This window comes from Larus michahellis, chromosome 5 (genome assembly GCF_964199755.1).
Source record: "Larus michahellis chromosome 5, bLarMic1.1, whole genome shotgun sequence".
NCBI lineage: Eukaryota > Metazoa > Chordata > Aves > Charadriiformes > Laridae > Larus > Larus michahellis.
The window spans coordinates 73,591,945-73,605,445 of record NC_133900.1 but is presented as its reverse complement, the minus strand read 5'-3'; positions in this window follow the sequence as shown (position 1 = coordinate 73,605,445).

The window sequence follows — 13,501 nt, the reverse complement described above, 5'->3', positions numbered from 1 at the left end:
AGTACCAAGGCAAAATTTCAGTGAAACATGAGCTCCACTGACATTTCTTCTGTTTGCAATAAAGCACGGGTTTCCTTTCTTCTTTCCTGAAGAAAAATGGGACTCTTCAGGATCAGGACCCTCCTGGGCATGGGCTGCTGCTTGCCCTTTGTGGGTGTAGGGCCATGCAGGGGATTATCCTGGGCCTCACAGCAGATACTGGCCACACCGACTCCTGGGACTTCCACTACACTTTTCTTGCATGTCTCCTGATCTGGGAGCACGTGGAGTCTGCAATTTCTGGGGTATCCACAGCATATACAGTCATTTGCACACCATAATAGATAACTGATGTGGTTAACAGAGGAAAACCTGCACGTGTGAAACCTGCCTCAGGTTCCTCATCATCCTGGGGCTCTCTTAGGCTTGGGTCAAGGTGCCCTTGGTCTCCCAGAGTCTCCTCTTGAGGCTGTTGCAGGCTCTTTCTCCTGTCTCAGTAACTTCTTCCCCAGAGACACTTCTCGCCCAGGTGTGCAAGAACTCCGAGCAAGATGGCGCTGAGAGGTGACAAGTGAGGAGCCCCATAATGTCCGTCATTGAAAGCCACTTTGCAAAATGCTGTGAAAGAATGTATGGGGCCCACAATTCCTTCTCGACAGGGTACATCAGAAACATCCAAAGAAGCCCTCAAAAGACGTATTGCTTTAGTCTCTCACCGCCAGTGACATAGAAAACAGGAATTTGTGATGCTCAGTTTTTGTTTGCTGCTCAGAATACCGTTGATTTGTAACCTGTCAAAATTATAAAAACGCATCGTGTTTCTATTATATCTGCAGCACAGGATGTCAACAGTAAGCATCTGGGGAGAGCTTTGTTTCTCTGTTACTCATTTATATAGATGTAGTGGTACTTCCAAGTGTCACATGAAGCACTAACAGGTATGCTCGTTTCCTCTCTTGCCTTTGAAATGGAACAATACTTTCTGCTGTGTTTCAGAATATACAACAGACATCCCTTATTTTCTGCAATGCTTTTCATAGAGAACTTCAATATATTTTCTTTTTTATGCTTCATGAATTTACTGATTTGCTTCTTCCCCTTTCAGACCAGTCAATGGACAAGTCAACACCTTGTACTCCAGCTGAGATCATGCCTGATGTCACGACCTAGTGTTATAGGGTGAAATTCCTTTTCTGTACAATATTCTGGCAGAGCTTTAAGTTCTGCATATCCCACCTGACACCAAAACCATTTGTGCAACCTTAGTCTCTTGAAACTGGGAACTGGAGTGGCGTTCGTTGTGATTGTGTGCATGTGCAATATGAACGCTTGGAGCAACGTTATTATGGAATCAGCTAGTCAAGCCTGGCACTTATGGTTGCATCTCTAGGGGTGAAACATACCACCTTTTCTTCCATTTAAAAAAGAAAGCCTGCTGAATTTCAAACCTAGTTTTACTGTCTATATTCCACAACTTAATTAGCCTTAAAGATTGTAATATAACTTGCTATTTACATCATCAAAGAATTTTCAGAAATAAAGGCCTTTAAGTTTTCTTTCCCAGTCTCATTTTGTGTGAATTGCTTTTTTATTGTTTTCTTTTTGGTTTTTTTTTTTTTTTTCCCCCTAGCCATGGTCCCTAGCTACACGCTTGCACCGTGAACTCCTTGTTCATTGCCAGACCAAAGAGCATAGGGTGTGCATGTTGGGACAGACAGGAGCTGTGAGGTTTGCCCTTGGGCCTGGTAAAGTCATATCCTCAAGCTGAAAACACTGAATATAAGCTTAACTCCAAGATTTGCACAGTGACAGACTGGAGTGATGTGATTCACACTGCTGTGTACATACACAGACGTTTGCATCTTGAGACCTGTAAACACCTGGCCTGAGGAGTATTCAGAAAAGGGATGGATGGATGGATGGATGGACGGATGGATGGGTGGGTGAATGTGTGAATGGATGGACAGATGGATTGACTTAGAAGGAAATGGACACACAGAATAAGCTGAGCGAAGGGGAGCTAACACTGCGCTGACTGGACCAGTTCTGCCTGGCACCTGAACACCGGTGGGAAGTGGGAGTTTTGACATTGCTGCTCCACAAACCAAGCACTTCTGGCCTCTCCTAAGGAAAAAAAGTTTGGAAAGGCATTCAAAATTTTATAATTTAAGAGTATTTTAAACCATCTACGTAGTGTCACTATACTTCTGAGAGGTGCACCATCTTTGAATAATCTAAAACATGGACCATTGATTGCCTTTTTTTGTAGAGGATTAATAATGTGCAGAGACAATTTCACCTTTTGGACAGTGTATTGTGTTTGGTTCAGGTTAATGACCAAAAGTAAGTAATTAGTCTGGTAGTCTGCGTAAAACAAAACGGTTGTCTCAATCTCCAAAGTACGTGTCACAATAACAGAGAAAATAGGAAACCAACACTTTTTACATCAGTATCTTAAGTCCTTTATCCAGGTTTCCCTAGCTTAAATGCTTCATTCAGCAGGCTGCATAAATAAGAAGACTTGTCCTTGGTTTCCCTTGAGACAAGCACAATTCAGCCTCTAGTCCTTTATTTCTTCTCACCTCCAACCTCTTCTTTCAATACTCTTTCAAAAAGCAATCAGTCAACACTTACTCTTAAATAACCATCACATTCAGATGGGAACAAGATCCTAATGGAGTCTAGAGTTTAAAATACTATTCAGGAGTCTCATTTTTTATACTACAGATATGGAAATGGTGAGATATTGAGGTGAATCTTAGCAGTAACTCTTTTCCAGAGTTATAACATTCCTCCAGACCTGTTCTCAAGAGTATTTAATGCCAGTTTGGGATTCTTGCTGACTATTCCTCAAATTAGAGTGTCTTGTCTTTGCTTTACTTAAGCTTCACTGTGGTCAGAGACCCTCAGCAGCTGTGAAATGCTACTGTTTTGGGCAGAATCCTGGAAACTATTTTGAGCTTCGGCTGTTATTCGTGGTCCCTTTGCCCTGCCGGGGTGCTGCTCTGTTTGCCATCGCTGCAGTTCAGCTGCGTTCCCTAACTGCAAACGACCTCCACCCCCTTCACCGCTCCTTTGCCAAGTGGGAGGTAGCACCCCTTCACAACCCAGAAGCCCAAACTCTGAGCTGTGTGTTTCCACGATGCTTTTAATATCAACTCTTTTCTCTCCCTTCCCAAAAGGTGGTGTAACTTTTCAGCCCACTGAACATTTTCAACCGGACATGACAGAAGGGTGGAGATCTCAAAGATGTGAAATTCCTCCTAGTTTTGTAGGTGGCTGGTGAGAAGGGAGAGATTTAGTGCTCTCTCCAACAGAAAGTCTGTAGCTTCTGAGGTCTAGACTTTGACCTTCTGCTTGGCTTACTGGTCGCCCAGTACAATGTGGGAGAGCTCAGACATCATATAAGCATGAGCTGCTTCTTTCTCTGTATACACAAATCCAGATTTCATGAGTTTTCCGGCTCAGTAATGATTTGTTCTCCACTTGAAGCTTTTAGTATTAGATGTCATTGTCTTAAACCAAAACCAAAGCCTATGCTTAAGCTAGTAACTTCTTGGCCAGGTGTAACTCAGAGTGAATTTTCTGATACCTTTTTTTCTGAAGTCATGGAAACGTTCAGCTCAGATTGGCATAACGGTGAACAAGTATTAGCAGCAATGAAGGCAGAGTCAGGGAAAGCCTTGGGAAACATGGATTTCACAGCATGAAATCAGAATATAGTAGGGGAAGAAAAAACACTTACATCTGAAAAGAGGCTATAATGGGATAAAGTCAACTTTAAAGGGAAATTCTGATGATTGAGAACTTGGACATGTGCCTATTTTGGAGGAGAAAAGAAAATGAAGAAGTTTCACATGAGGCACTGTAAAGGTGGCAGAGGCTTATTAAAGAACAGTTTCAGAGAAAGCTGCTCTTGGATTTTGGTAGTGTAACTACTGAGGCTACAACAATGATGGAATACTTGAAAATATACAGGAAGATTCAGAAGTGCACAGTTCCTAACTGGGTAGCAGTAAATGCTATACTACCCAAAATGGAAGAATATGCACTGTGTACCTACATATACCTTTTTTTAAAAAAAGTAAATTTATGTATGCATATAATATGCAGTTTTGGCTAAGCCACTAAACGGCACAGGTGCACAGGGTACCCAAGCTAAGGAAAAAAAGGCGGGTTTAAACCCAAGATGTGAGGGATGCAAAAAGGGGAAGCAGGACCTGCCATTTCATTCTTTGCCCCAGCCCATTTGAACCATGCTGTGTAGGGTCCCCATATGGGGGGCTCCGCGCTGGGACTGTACTCACAAAACCCAGCCGAACCATGTGTGTGCCATGAGGGTTAACCGTCCATCTTCATCAAAGGGCGTGACTGGGAATTAAATGAGTAAATAGAACCATAATGTTCTTACGCAGCAAGAGAAGGAACCATCATCCCCCAGGCGCATGAAGATTTTATCATTTTGGTTCTACTTTAATGCTCTATTTGTCTGGAATCTGACTTGGCCTCAGGCACATTTTTCTGTGATACTTTCTGTATTAAAAGTTTTGCCTCATTTCACACATTAAAAAATAGGAAAATAATTTTAGGCCACATGTCCTTCTCTAGCTTTACTTACAGTTTATTTTTAGAGTTTATTTGGTATGATGTGATCTAAAGCATACACTGTTTTTGGCCCATGATATAAAATGTTTAATTAGTTCTGTAACTATCTAATGAGATTTGAAGCAAGAAGGAAAGACTTTCAAAAGTCTTCTCTTTTCCTTTCTATAAAGAAAATGAAAAATGATTTGTAGAAATCATCCAAATCATCATGTATCTAGAAAGCATATCTCCTGGAGGTTCAGATATGCTAAAATATGAGGAAACAGACAAACCTGAAGAACTTATAAAATATCACGTCACCGGGTGAAATATGAAAAGAATAAGTGAACAACTGTCAGCTAATGAGAAAAATGTTCAAGTATGAAAGGCAGTATTCCTATAAATGCTGAGTTAACTTTATTAACTTTCACGCTGTAAGACGTGTACTAATAGAAAATAATACTGATGCAAAGAAGACAACCTAAAAGCTTTTTTATTTTTAAGCAAATGTAAGAATATTACGATTTTGGAAATAAGAACGAACAAACTGTGTAACGGTTCAACATGAATTATGTAGCCTTTCTGATAGTAATGGACTCATAACGATGCACATTAACATTATGCATCATGCATTAACATTAGCATTTCTGTATTATGTTTAAGATGTTTACAAACTACGTAAAAAAGACATTTGAGCATCAAGTATTCTAGGGTTTCAGCAAAGTCAAGCCCCGCTTTCCAAGATACTTCCAAACGCCTGTTTCTCAGCTGGTGTTCCTGGCAGTATCTGTGATGCGACATCAGCATAAGCTTTAAGGCAAGTGGCAAGATGAATTCTGTTAACTGCAATGAGTAGTACAATAAGTATAGTTTACAAAAATAACGTGTATGTGCATGCGAATTAAATAATTTTACAGATTAAATAATTAATTATTAAGAATAAACCCAGCTTGTTTAAGGATTTATATTGAGGGATCAGTGAACTTGTTCAGATAAACGTTAAACTCATTTAAATGTACTTTTATATAAATACCTTCTTTGAATTATCTGTTTCATTTAATGTTCAAATATATGTCTTAAACGAAGTTAGGAGGCCCCCTGGACACCTGGGAGAGCTATAGTCTCCTACGTTTGTGTACACTATCATGATGCATGATAAAAGGTAGGGAGTGAATGCACATTAAGTTTTTTTCTTTCAGATGCACTCCCTTGTTTAACACTGCCTCAGGAACCTTATTTTTTATGGTCAGAAGCATAGGCATGCTAAACCTATTTTCTTCCCCCTGACCTGTACTAAAACGGTCCTAATTTGACTTTATACAATCTCACCATACTACCAGGTTAAACCTGTTTAACTAAATCAGTTACATTCTTAGTAATACCCATTTAAAGTGACAATAGAAGGCAATAATACTTCCTAATCGTAACTTCATAATCACAGTCATAACTTTTGGACTTTTAAAGTAAGCGTGACCAGTAACGCAGTGACGAAGCACGGTTGTTTCTCTCACCATATATAGCTGCAAATTTTACCTGTGACTGATGCGCGTGACTAGACAACTATTGCTACATCCACACCTGATCGAAAGAGAGCTCCTCGCAATAGATCTGTGCTTCCACAGCCAACAACAGTCACCACACCCTGTGCTTGTGTGGGCTCCATTCGCATTCACAGCACAGAAAACTGCTTATTTTCTGTTCCAGTCTGATTTAAAGCATGGCACATACAGTGAGCCGTGGCAGGAGTGAAGATTATTTCCAGTAGAGGAGAAATTAATATATCAGTGGTTCAGAGTTTTGCTGTTATTTCTTTATGGAAAGTAAAAGCCCTACCTCAACTCTAAATAACTGAAAGCAGAAAAAACAGTGGTTAAATGGTGCTTGCAGTTCTTGTTTTGACGTGTTCTGTATCACACTCCCTTCCACAAGCAACAACGTTTAGATTGCCTTTAAAAGATAAACTAGAAAGCATCTCTAATTATCTCTTTTGCTCATAGATATTGCCTAGTACAGCAACAATCACAGAGACTGAAAGATGTGCATTTGTTAATTAACAGCTTAATGACCTGCTCTCTCAGAAATTAATTAGGTCAGTCTTCGGGGTTACAGCCATTATTTTTAAAACAAACAAACAAAACCCATTGACAAATCTCTTTCTTGGAGGTTTCTTTGGGTAGATGTTAGATGGTGCTGCCAGGTTCAGCGCTGTGCACTTCTGCTAACGACGGCACTGGATAAGGAGGACACTAACGATTACAAACTTATCAGAGGCAAGAAATCAGCTGACCCAGCACTTGCAACTGTAATTAAACTGAGCCCACTGGCTAACAAGAAGAACACGATAAACGAAGCAAGAAATTGTTCATTGTCTGTTGTGTCCTCTTCCTTTTGACATTAATAGTTGTAGAAGGAAACAGTCACGAAAATCTTCTGTCACGTTCACAGTTGCAAGGCATTACAACCGTTACCATAATGAACAGGGCTGAGATTTGGGATGGGCAAATTGACCAGGAAAAAAAAAAAAAAAGGATAGTTGGTAATTATCCTTATCTGTCTCTAATCAACATAAAATTATCTTTCACTGCTAATCTGTTAATGGCCTCTGCCTTTACCTGCTGCCCAGCAGCTTCTGACCCTTTCTTCTGCTGCGGTCTGACTGGCAAGTGATTGTGCAGGTTAGTATATTGCATTGCTTTGAATCTTTACTTTGTATGTTTTAGCTCAAAACCAGATTTAATTGTGTGAGTGTTTAGGGAGAAGTGCTGCTCCCTCTTAATGCAGCTGCTGTTGGATAACTGCAGACTACCCAGGTTGTGACTTTTGCTTAGGTTTGTCTTACGAAAGCTAATCAAGTCACTATAGTCCTCGTAATCCTTAGTTCAATTGTTAGGTGGTGTACGTGAATTATTCCACAGCTATCATGATGAAATTCATCCCAGTAACGTGCTGAATAGTACAGCTCTGAGCATTAGGCTTGTTGGCATTACCAGCAGTGAGCTATTGAGAGGAGTGAACGCGTTCCTTTGGGCTTTGTGAAAGCCAAGATGCTTCGACAGTCAGCTCTGACTGAAAAAAAAACGCTGGGGTGGCTTTTAGGCTTGCTGTTTCAGTGGCTCATTTGTGGTACCATGTCCTTCATCCTTAAATAACAATGACAACTGCTTAATGACGGTCCCTGTGCCTCCTGCTCTGCTCTCTGAGCCCCAAAACCTGTGCCTGAGCCTGCGGACTCCCACTGGCACGGCTTCCCTCTCCCCTTCTGAGCGATGCTATCTGGCTGCTCAGGTCAGGCATTCAGAAACCGTGCTCCTGTATGTCTCCAGGCTTGTCTCGGTATTTTTGGCTTGGGGTGCTGAGCTAGCCCTCTTATCTCGGAGCTGCTTTAAGAGTGAATTGTACTCCTGCACAAGGTAGCTCCAAAACCTCTGCAAGCCTCTCTGGCGCATGCGTGTGTGTTAAGTACGCTGAAAATCTGCACGCTGTTTTGCCTTATTAGGAGTGAGCCTTGATCCGTTCCTGCTATCCAACGCTGAAAAATCTGCGTGGCCTTGATGTTACAGTCTTCTGACAAAAATAACAAAAAAATATTTTCAGCTCCTTGGTTCTTTGCTGAAAACATTTAAACACACTTCATCTGAAAATATTCTGGTCCATAACTATGAAGAGAATCAATTGTGACAAGAAAGCTCTTAGATATGAGTGATTGATGACTAGAACCCCTGATGTTTTTTAATTATTTATTTTGCAAGTAGTAGGATTTACTTGTAAAAGCAGTAAGAGTGACAAAACATTTATCATAAACCTCATGGCACTACTAATAAGGCAAACTTCCTTAATGGCTTTAGAGATAAATATGCTCTTTTTATCTGTTTGTTTTATACGTGTAATATAATGAATGATGATAAATGTATCAGACTCTTTATGTTTAGCTCAGATTGCTTGTATCATCATACTAACATAGATTTTGAGTGATGGATGATGCTTGTAGTATAATGTTTTCCCTAACCACAATTTCTCCAGCACAACTCTCTACACTCTTCTTGAGAAAGGACATTAAAAAAAAATTAAATTATTAAACCATTTAAGAAGGCAGTCACTGCCACTGTCAACTGGCCTGGCAAGACATCTTTATCATCAAATTAGCCGTTAAGAAAGTTAAAGCTGTTATGTCTTGCCAGACTTCCCTGCTCCTCTAGAATTCCTCTGGAAACTTTCAGGAGAGATCCCTGAGAGGCTGCTGTGACAATATCCTGCAGCCACGGGATAAGTCCTGCTGCTCTTTAATACACTTTAGAGTTTTGCTGAAGTCAATGGCATGTGCTCTTACCAATTTAGTTCAGCCCTTCTACCCTGGTCAACAGTTTCCTCTTTTTCTCCACCTCTCCTTAGGGAATCTGCAGCATCCTAAGAAAAAAAAAAAATAAAATCTGCTGGGTCAAACTTATTTGAGGTAGTGGAAAAAAAAAATAAATCTGCCTAGCGATGAGAAATAAGAGGCCATAATTTTTTAGTGTAGGTGAAAGGTCATTTGATCACAGCTGATGCATACCTGTGTTGGGAAGAGATTTCAGTCAGTAGAAAAACACATGAGAAAAAGCGGTAGTTTTAACCTCAAGCTGAGCAAAACTTAAAATGGAAATGAAGTCAACGGGCCCATTTGTAGTCCAATGGTTGTAGTTCAAGTAGATATGATAGGCTCCATAGCAATTACTAGGTGACATACAGTGGCCTATTTATGCCACTGTATGTCACTATGGAGGCTTATAACATCCTGAGTGTGAAATTCTATTGAAATTAAGAAATAACACCGTTAAGTTCCTGAATTGAACACTTAATGTTATTTTATGCTGTGCTTTTGCTGTTCCATGGATAAACAAATGTTGAAATTATGCTATATTTTGCTGTATAACAATTGCTAAACTCTTAAAAGTAGAGCAGCCTGTAAAATAAAACCATTTCTGTCATAATTGTGCTTTGTTTTCCTTAAACATTTTGACAGTGTAATTTATCTGCTAAAGTGTCAATGTCCAGGAAAAAAAATAAATCTCTTTGCTAATCTTTTTAGTTCTAGGGTTTAATGTGATGTTAATAATCATGCCTACAACTTGCATAGATTTAGGAAAGGCATGAATCACAGTGCAATTATATCTTAGTGAATTGAAGAATTTGTAAGGGAGCCAAAGCACTTAGCAGTTCCTGCTGTAAAAGTAGTATAAGAATATGGTATAGTGTTTCCAGATGCAGTTCTATTACAAGCCGCACCAAGAGAAGTCAAGGGGAAATTTTCGTATTTTTGTGTGAAAGCAAAGAAGCTGTTCACGCGAGGGTGGTCTTGGTAGCCACAAAGTAGGTTTACATTGAGGCAAGAACAATAGAAATGTGATTATTAAATATGGAAATCCAGGAAATACTTATCTAAAACTAGTGATGCAAATTCGTATTCTTTGAAGCATAATAATAAAAAAAAAATTAGCATTTGAAGGGTGCTTTATCCATATTGCACAGTAATTAATGGTTGCCCCATCTCGCTACTGCCTGGCTGAAGGAAGATTTACTGCCTTCAAGGACTGGCAGTGTTCTGGGAGCTTGTGCAGGCTCCCGTCCTGCTGGTGGGAATGGGGAAAGGCTTGGCGGAGGAAGAGTGAGGAGATGCTGCAATGTGCTTTGATTTTCCTATAAAAAGGTTACTTGCAAGTAAACATCCAGATAAGGTTGTGTGTTTTTTTTTTTTTTTTTAAACTTCCTAACTGCTGTGAGAGGTAGGATGCTTAAAGGTTCCCTAAACCGGTTTAATCAAAATCAATTTTCCCCTGAGTCCTCAGAGTCATGTTTTTAGATTAGAATTTAAGTTTTAAACTGTAATTGCTTTGTCATGTGCTAAAAAGTTGAAATGCTGTTTCTACCACTCCAGCTTCCTCTCATCTGAAAACTGTAGGGAACAAGGTTGAAGAACCTGGGGAAGCTGTCTAATCCGGTGCAGCTGAAATAATTTGGCTAGTGCTTTACATCTAACTGAGTTCCACTCTGGCTTTCCAGGTTAAGGAAGGGAAGGGGGTTTGCCCTGTGCCTCGGTTGCCATTGCAGGGGCTCTGGCCTCGGGAGTGAAGCAGGGAAACTCTGATTCAGCCAATTCCCCTGCCCCAAGCAATACAAATTATGCATGAATGTTTCCTGACAGAGGTTTGTATGATGTGCTCTAAAAAACTGCTAGTGACAGAGATTTCTCCACTTCTATTAGGAAATCTATCACAATGCTTAATGCTGGAAATGCGTGTCTCGATGTCTAGCCCAAATCTCCCTACGTGCAATTTAAGTCTGTTACTCCTTGGCCTTCGTGCAATGGACACAGAAAACAGATTAATCTCTTCTCCTTACAAGGAGCTTTTGTATATTAGAAGACTGTTTAGTCTCCTTCTTGCTTTCTCCTCTCCAAACTAAGTAGCTGCAACTCATCCAAACCTTCCCGATAGGACATTTCGTAGCCCTTGTCTCCCTCTGTGTTCTCTCCAACTGATCCATGGATTTCTTGAAGCTGGTACTTTGTGGGATGCAGCACTACTGATGCAGGAGCAGTGCTGAGCAGAACAGGTTGGATGCCTTGCATACAACGCCCCGTTCTATTTTTTTTTTTTACTTTTATTATTTTTTTCAAATATATACGTCAAGGCGCAAAGATAGCTTTTCAAGATTGACGTGGTTGGGTACTATTAAGTTGATCATCTTCCTTCTTGTGTTTTGGCAGGTGATCCCTTCTAAGCACAAATACAATCATTTCACAAACTTGTTGAGATTATATTGAATTCTCAAGCATTAATTAAAAAAAAAAAAAAAAAACAAAACAAAAAAAACAAAAAAAACCCAAACACACCCTCCCTCCACTTCAATAGAATGAAGCTGAAAAATGTCAATCTTTTATACCTGTTGAGTTAAAATGATACAGACCCTGCCTTCCCGTTTGGTTACAGATTGAGTAATCTAAAGGACTGATATCTGCATTCCATACTTATGTGCAGTGAAGGCAAAAACCTATACCCCTGTTAGGCACCTTTATCATAGAATTGTAGAACCATTTAGGTTGGAAAAGACCTTTACGATCGAGTCCAATCATAAACCTAACACTGCCAAGTCCTCTATAATTGCTCTTGCACAACTGTACTTTATTATGTTCTGATATTAGAGGGGTTTTAATACAAAGGGCATATCATAAATATTCTCCTAGATGGTAAATGTTGAAGTATACAGGTACAGAGAAGCCAGATAGGGTCAAATATTTGGCAAAAATAGCTCTTCTTCAGCAGATTTCAATAACTTGGACCAAACTCTGCAATCCTTTTTCATGCAAGTCTTCATTTGTATGTTTGTAAAGGAACTTCTTTTAACTGAGGCAGATGTGACCTTTTCCTTCATCTTGGCTTGGACTGTTATTTTGCTTTGAATGTTTGATAAAACTTTTCCCAGAGTCATACCTTACCTGTCACTTTCTCTTTACGAAGGTTCTTTCATGACTTCCTTGAGTTTCTTGCTCTGTTTACTTCTGTCTCTATAGTTCACTCCAATCTTTCTGACATTCTTTCAAACTTCAGGAAGCATCAGCACATTTTCATTCTTTTGTTCAGTGACAGTTTGTCTGCAGCTGAACTCAGATGATGTCTTTTCATTGCTGGCAATATTTCCATTGCATTAATCTCTGTTGTCACTATTTCTTTTCAGGTAGGCCACTGATAGGAGCAGTGTGACTAACTGCCACCACTAGGCATGAGCTAATGACAGTTAATGTTGACGTTGGAAACAATATTCATTGCATGATGAGTCAGAGAAATCTAGAGGTTTGTCTAAGACTGTAAGTCATATCCCATATATGTTGTAGTTTGTTTTGCTGTACATAATGATAAACAGAATAATTCTCTAATAATGTTAGGGTGGCTGTGGGATTTTTCTTTTTCTGTATGAGCTAAGATGGCATCAGCATTTTTCCTTCCTTTGTTGCCTAAGAGCTTTCTGGGAGCTTCTGTGTGTATTTAAGTTTGCATAAAAATTTACCCTCTTCTCACCTCTGTTATGTGTACTACCTGCAAAAGAAGCAAATAAAAACGTATGGGAGTAGAAGGGCTGCAGCAGTAACTTGGAGCTGTCTAAGGACAAATAAATTTAATTATGGTTTAGTACTTCAGATTGCTTTGTAACAAGGCTTTGTAATTTCACTGCTGAACCTGTAGTTCAGCAAGGTATCTGCGCTGTTTAGCAGCATCTTACCAGTCTAGATGGTACGTACATGCTACTAAAGGTAGTTGTAAAGGTGGAGTCTTCCAAAGTCCTCCATTTCTGCGGTTGCCTTCAGCAGCCTTGCGGCTGATGTGGCTGAACAGCAGTGTACCAACCATGCTTTGAAGTCTCTTAGGAGCCTCAGGTCACTCCACCCTCTCAGAAGTGCCCTCATGGGCATGTACTCCAAGTGCCCAAGTACTTCCATGGGCTCAGTAAAAGCCCCGAGTCCTATGGAAGTGTCTTTCATATTAGTTCTCTTGTCTGCAGTTTGTTGTTCCTCCCCCTCCCCAGTCATCCAGTGCTTATTTTATTTGTAATAAACATTAAAAGGTAAGGAGATGGGAAGCAGGAAGAAGTACCTTCCTGGCTCTGCAGGGTTCCTGAAAGAATATCTCTGAGAGGTGTGACTTGCCAGTGTTGCATGTTTTCCTAGCTCTCAGTTTTAGTTGTTATGATGCATCCAATGCCTCTATTCAATCTTCCAGGCAAACCATGGAAAAAAAAAAAGGCATTGGATGACCTATATATAATTCACAGCAAATGATACCTAAATTGGATACCAGAGTGAATAGACCCTGGCTTGTAGGCAGGGTATCACTTCCCCCCTCCCCCCCCCCCCAAATTTAATATCTGGTTTGATAACACAACTCTGAAAGAAAAGCTGTAATTATAA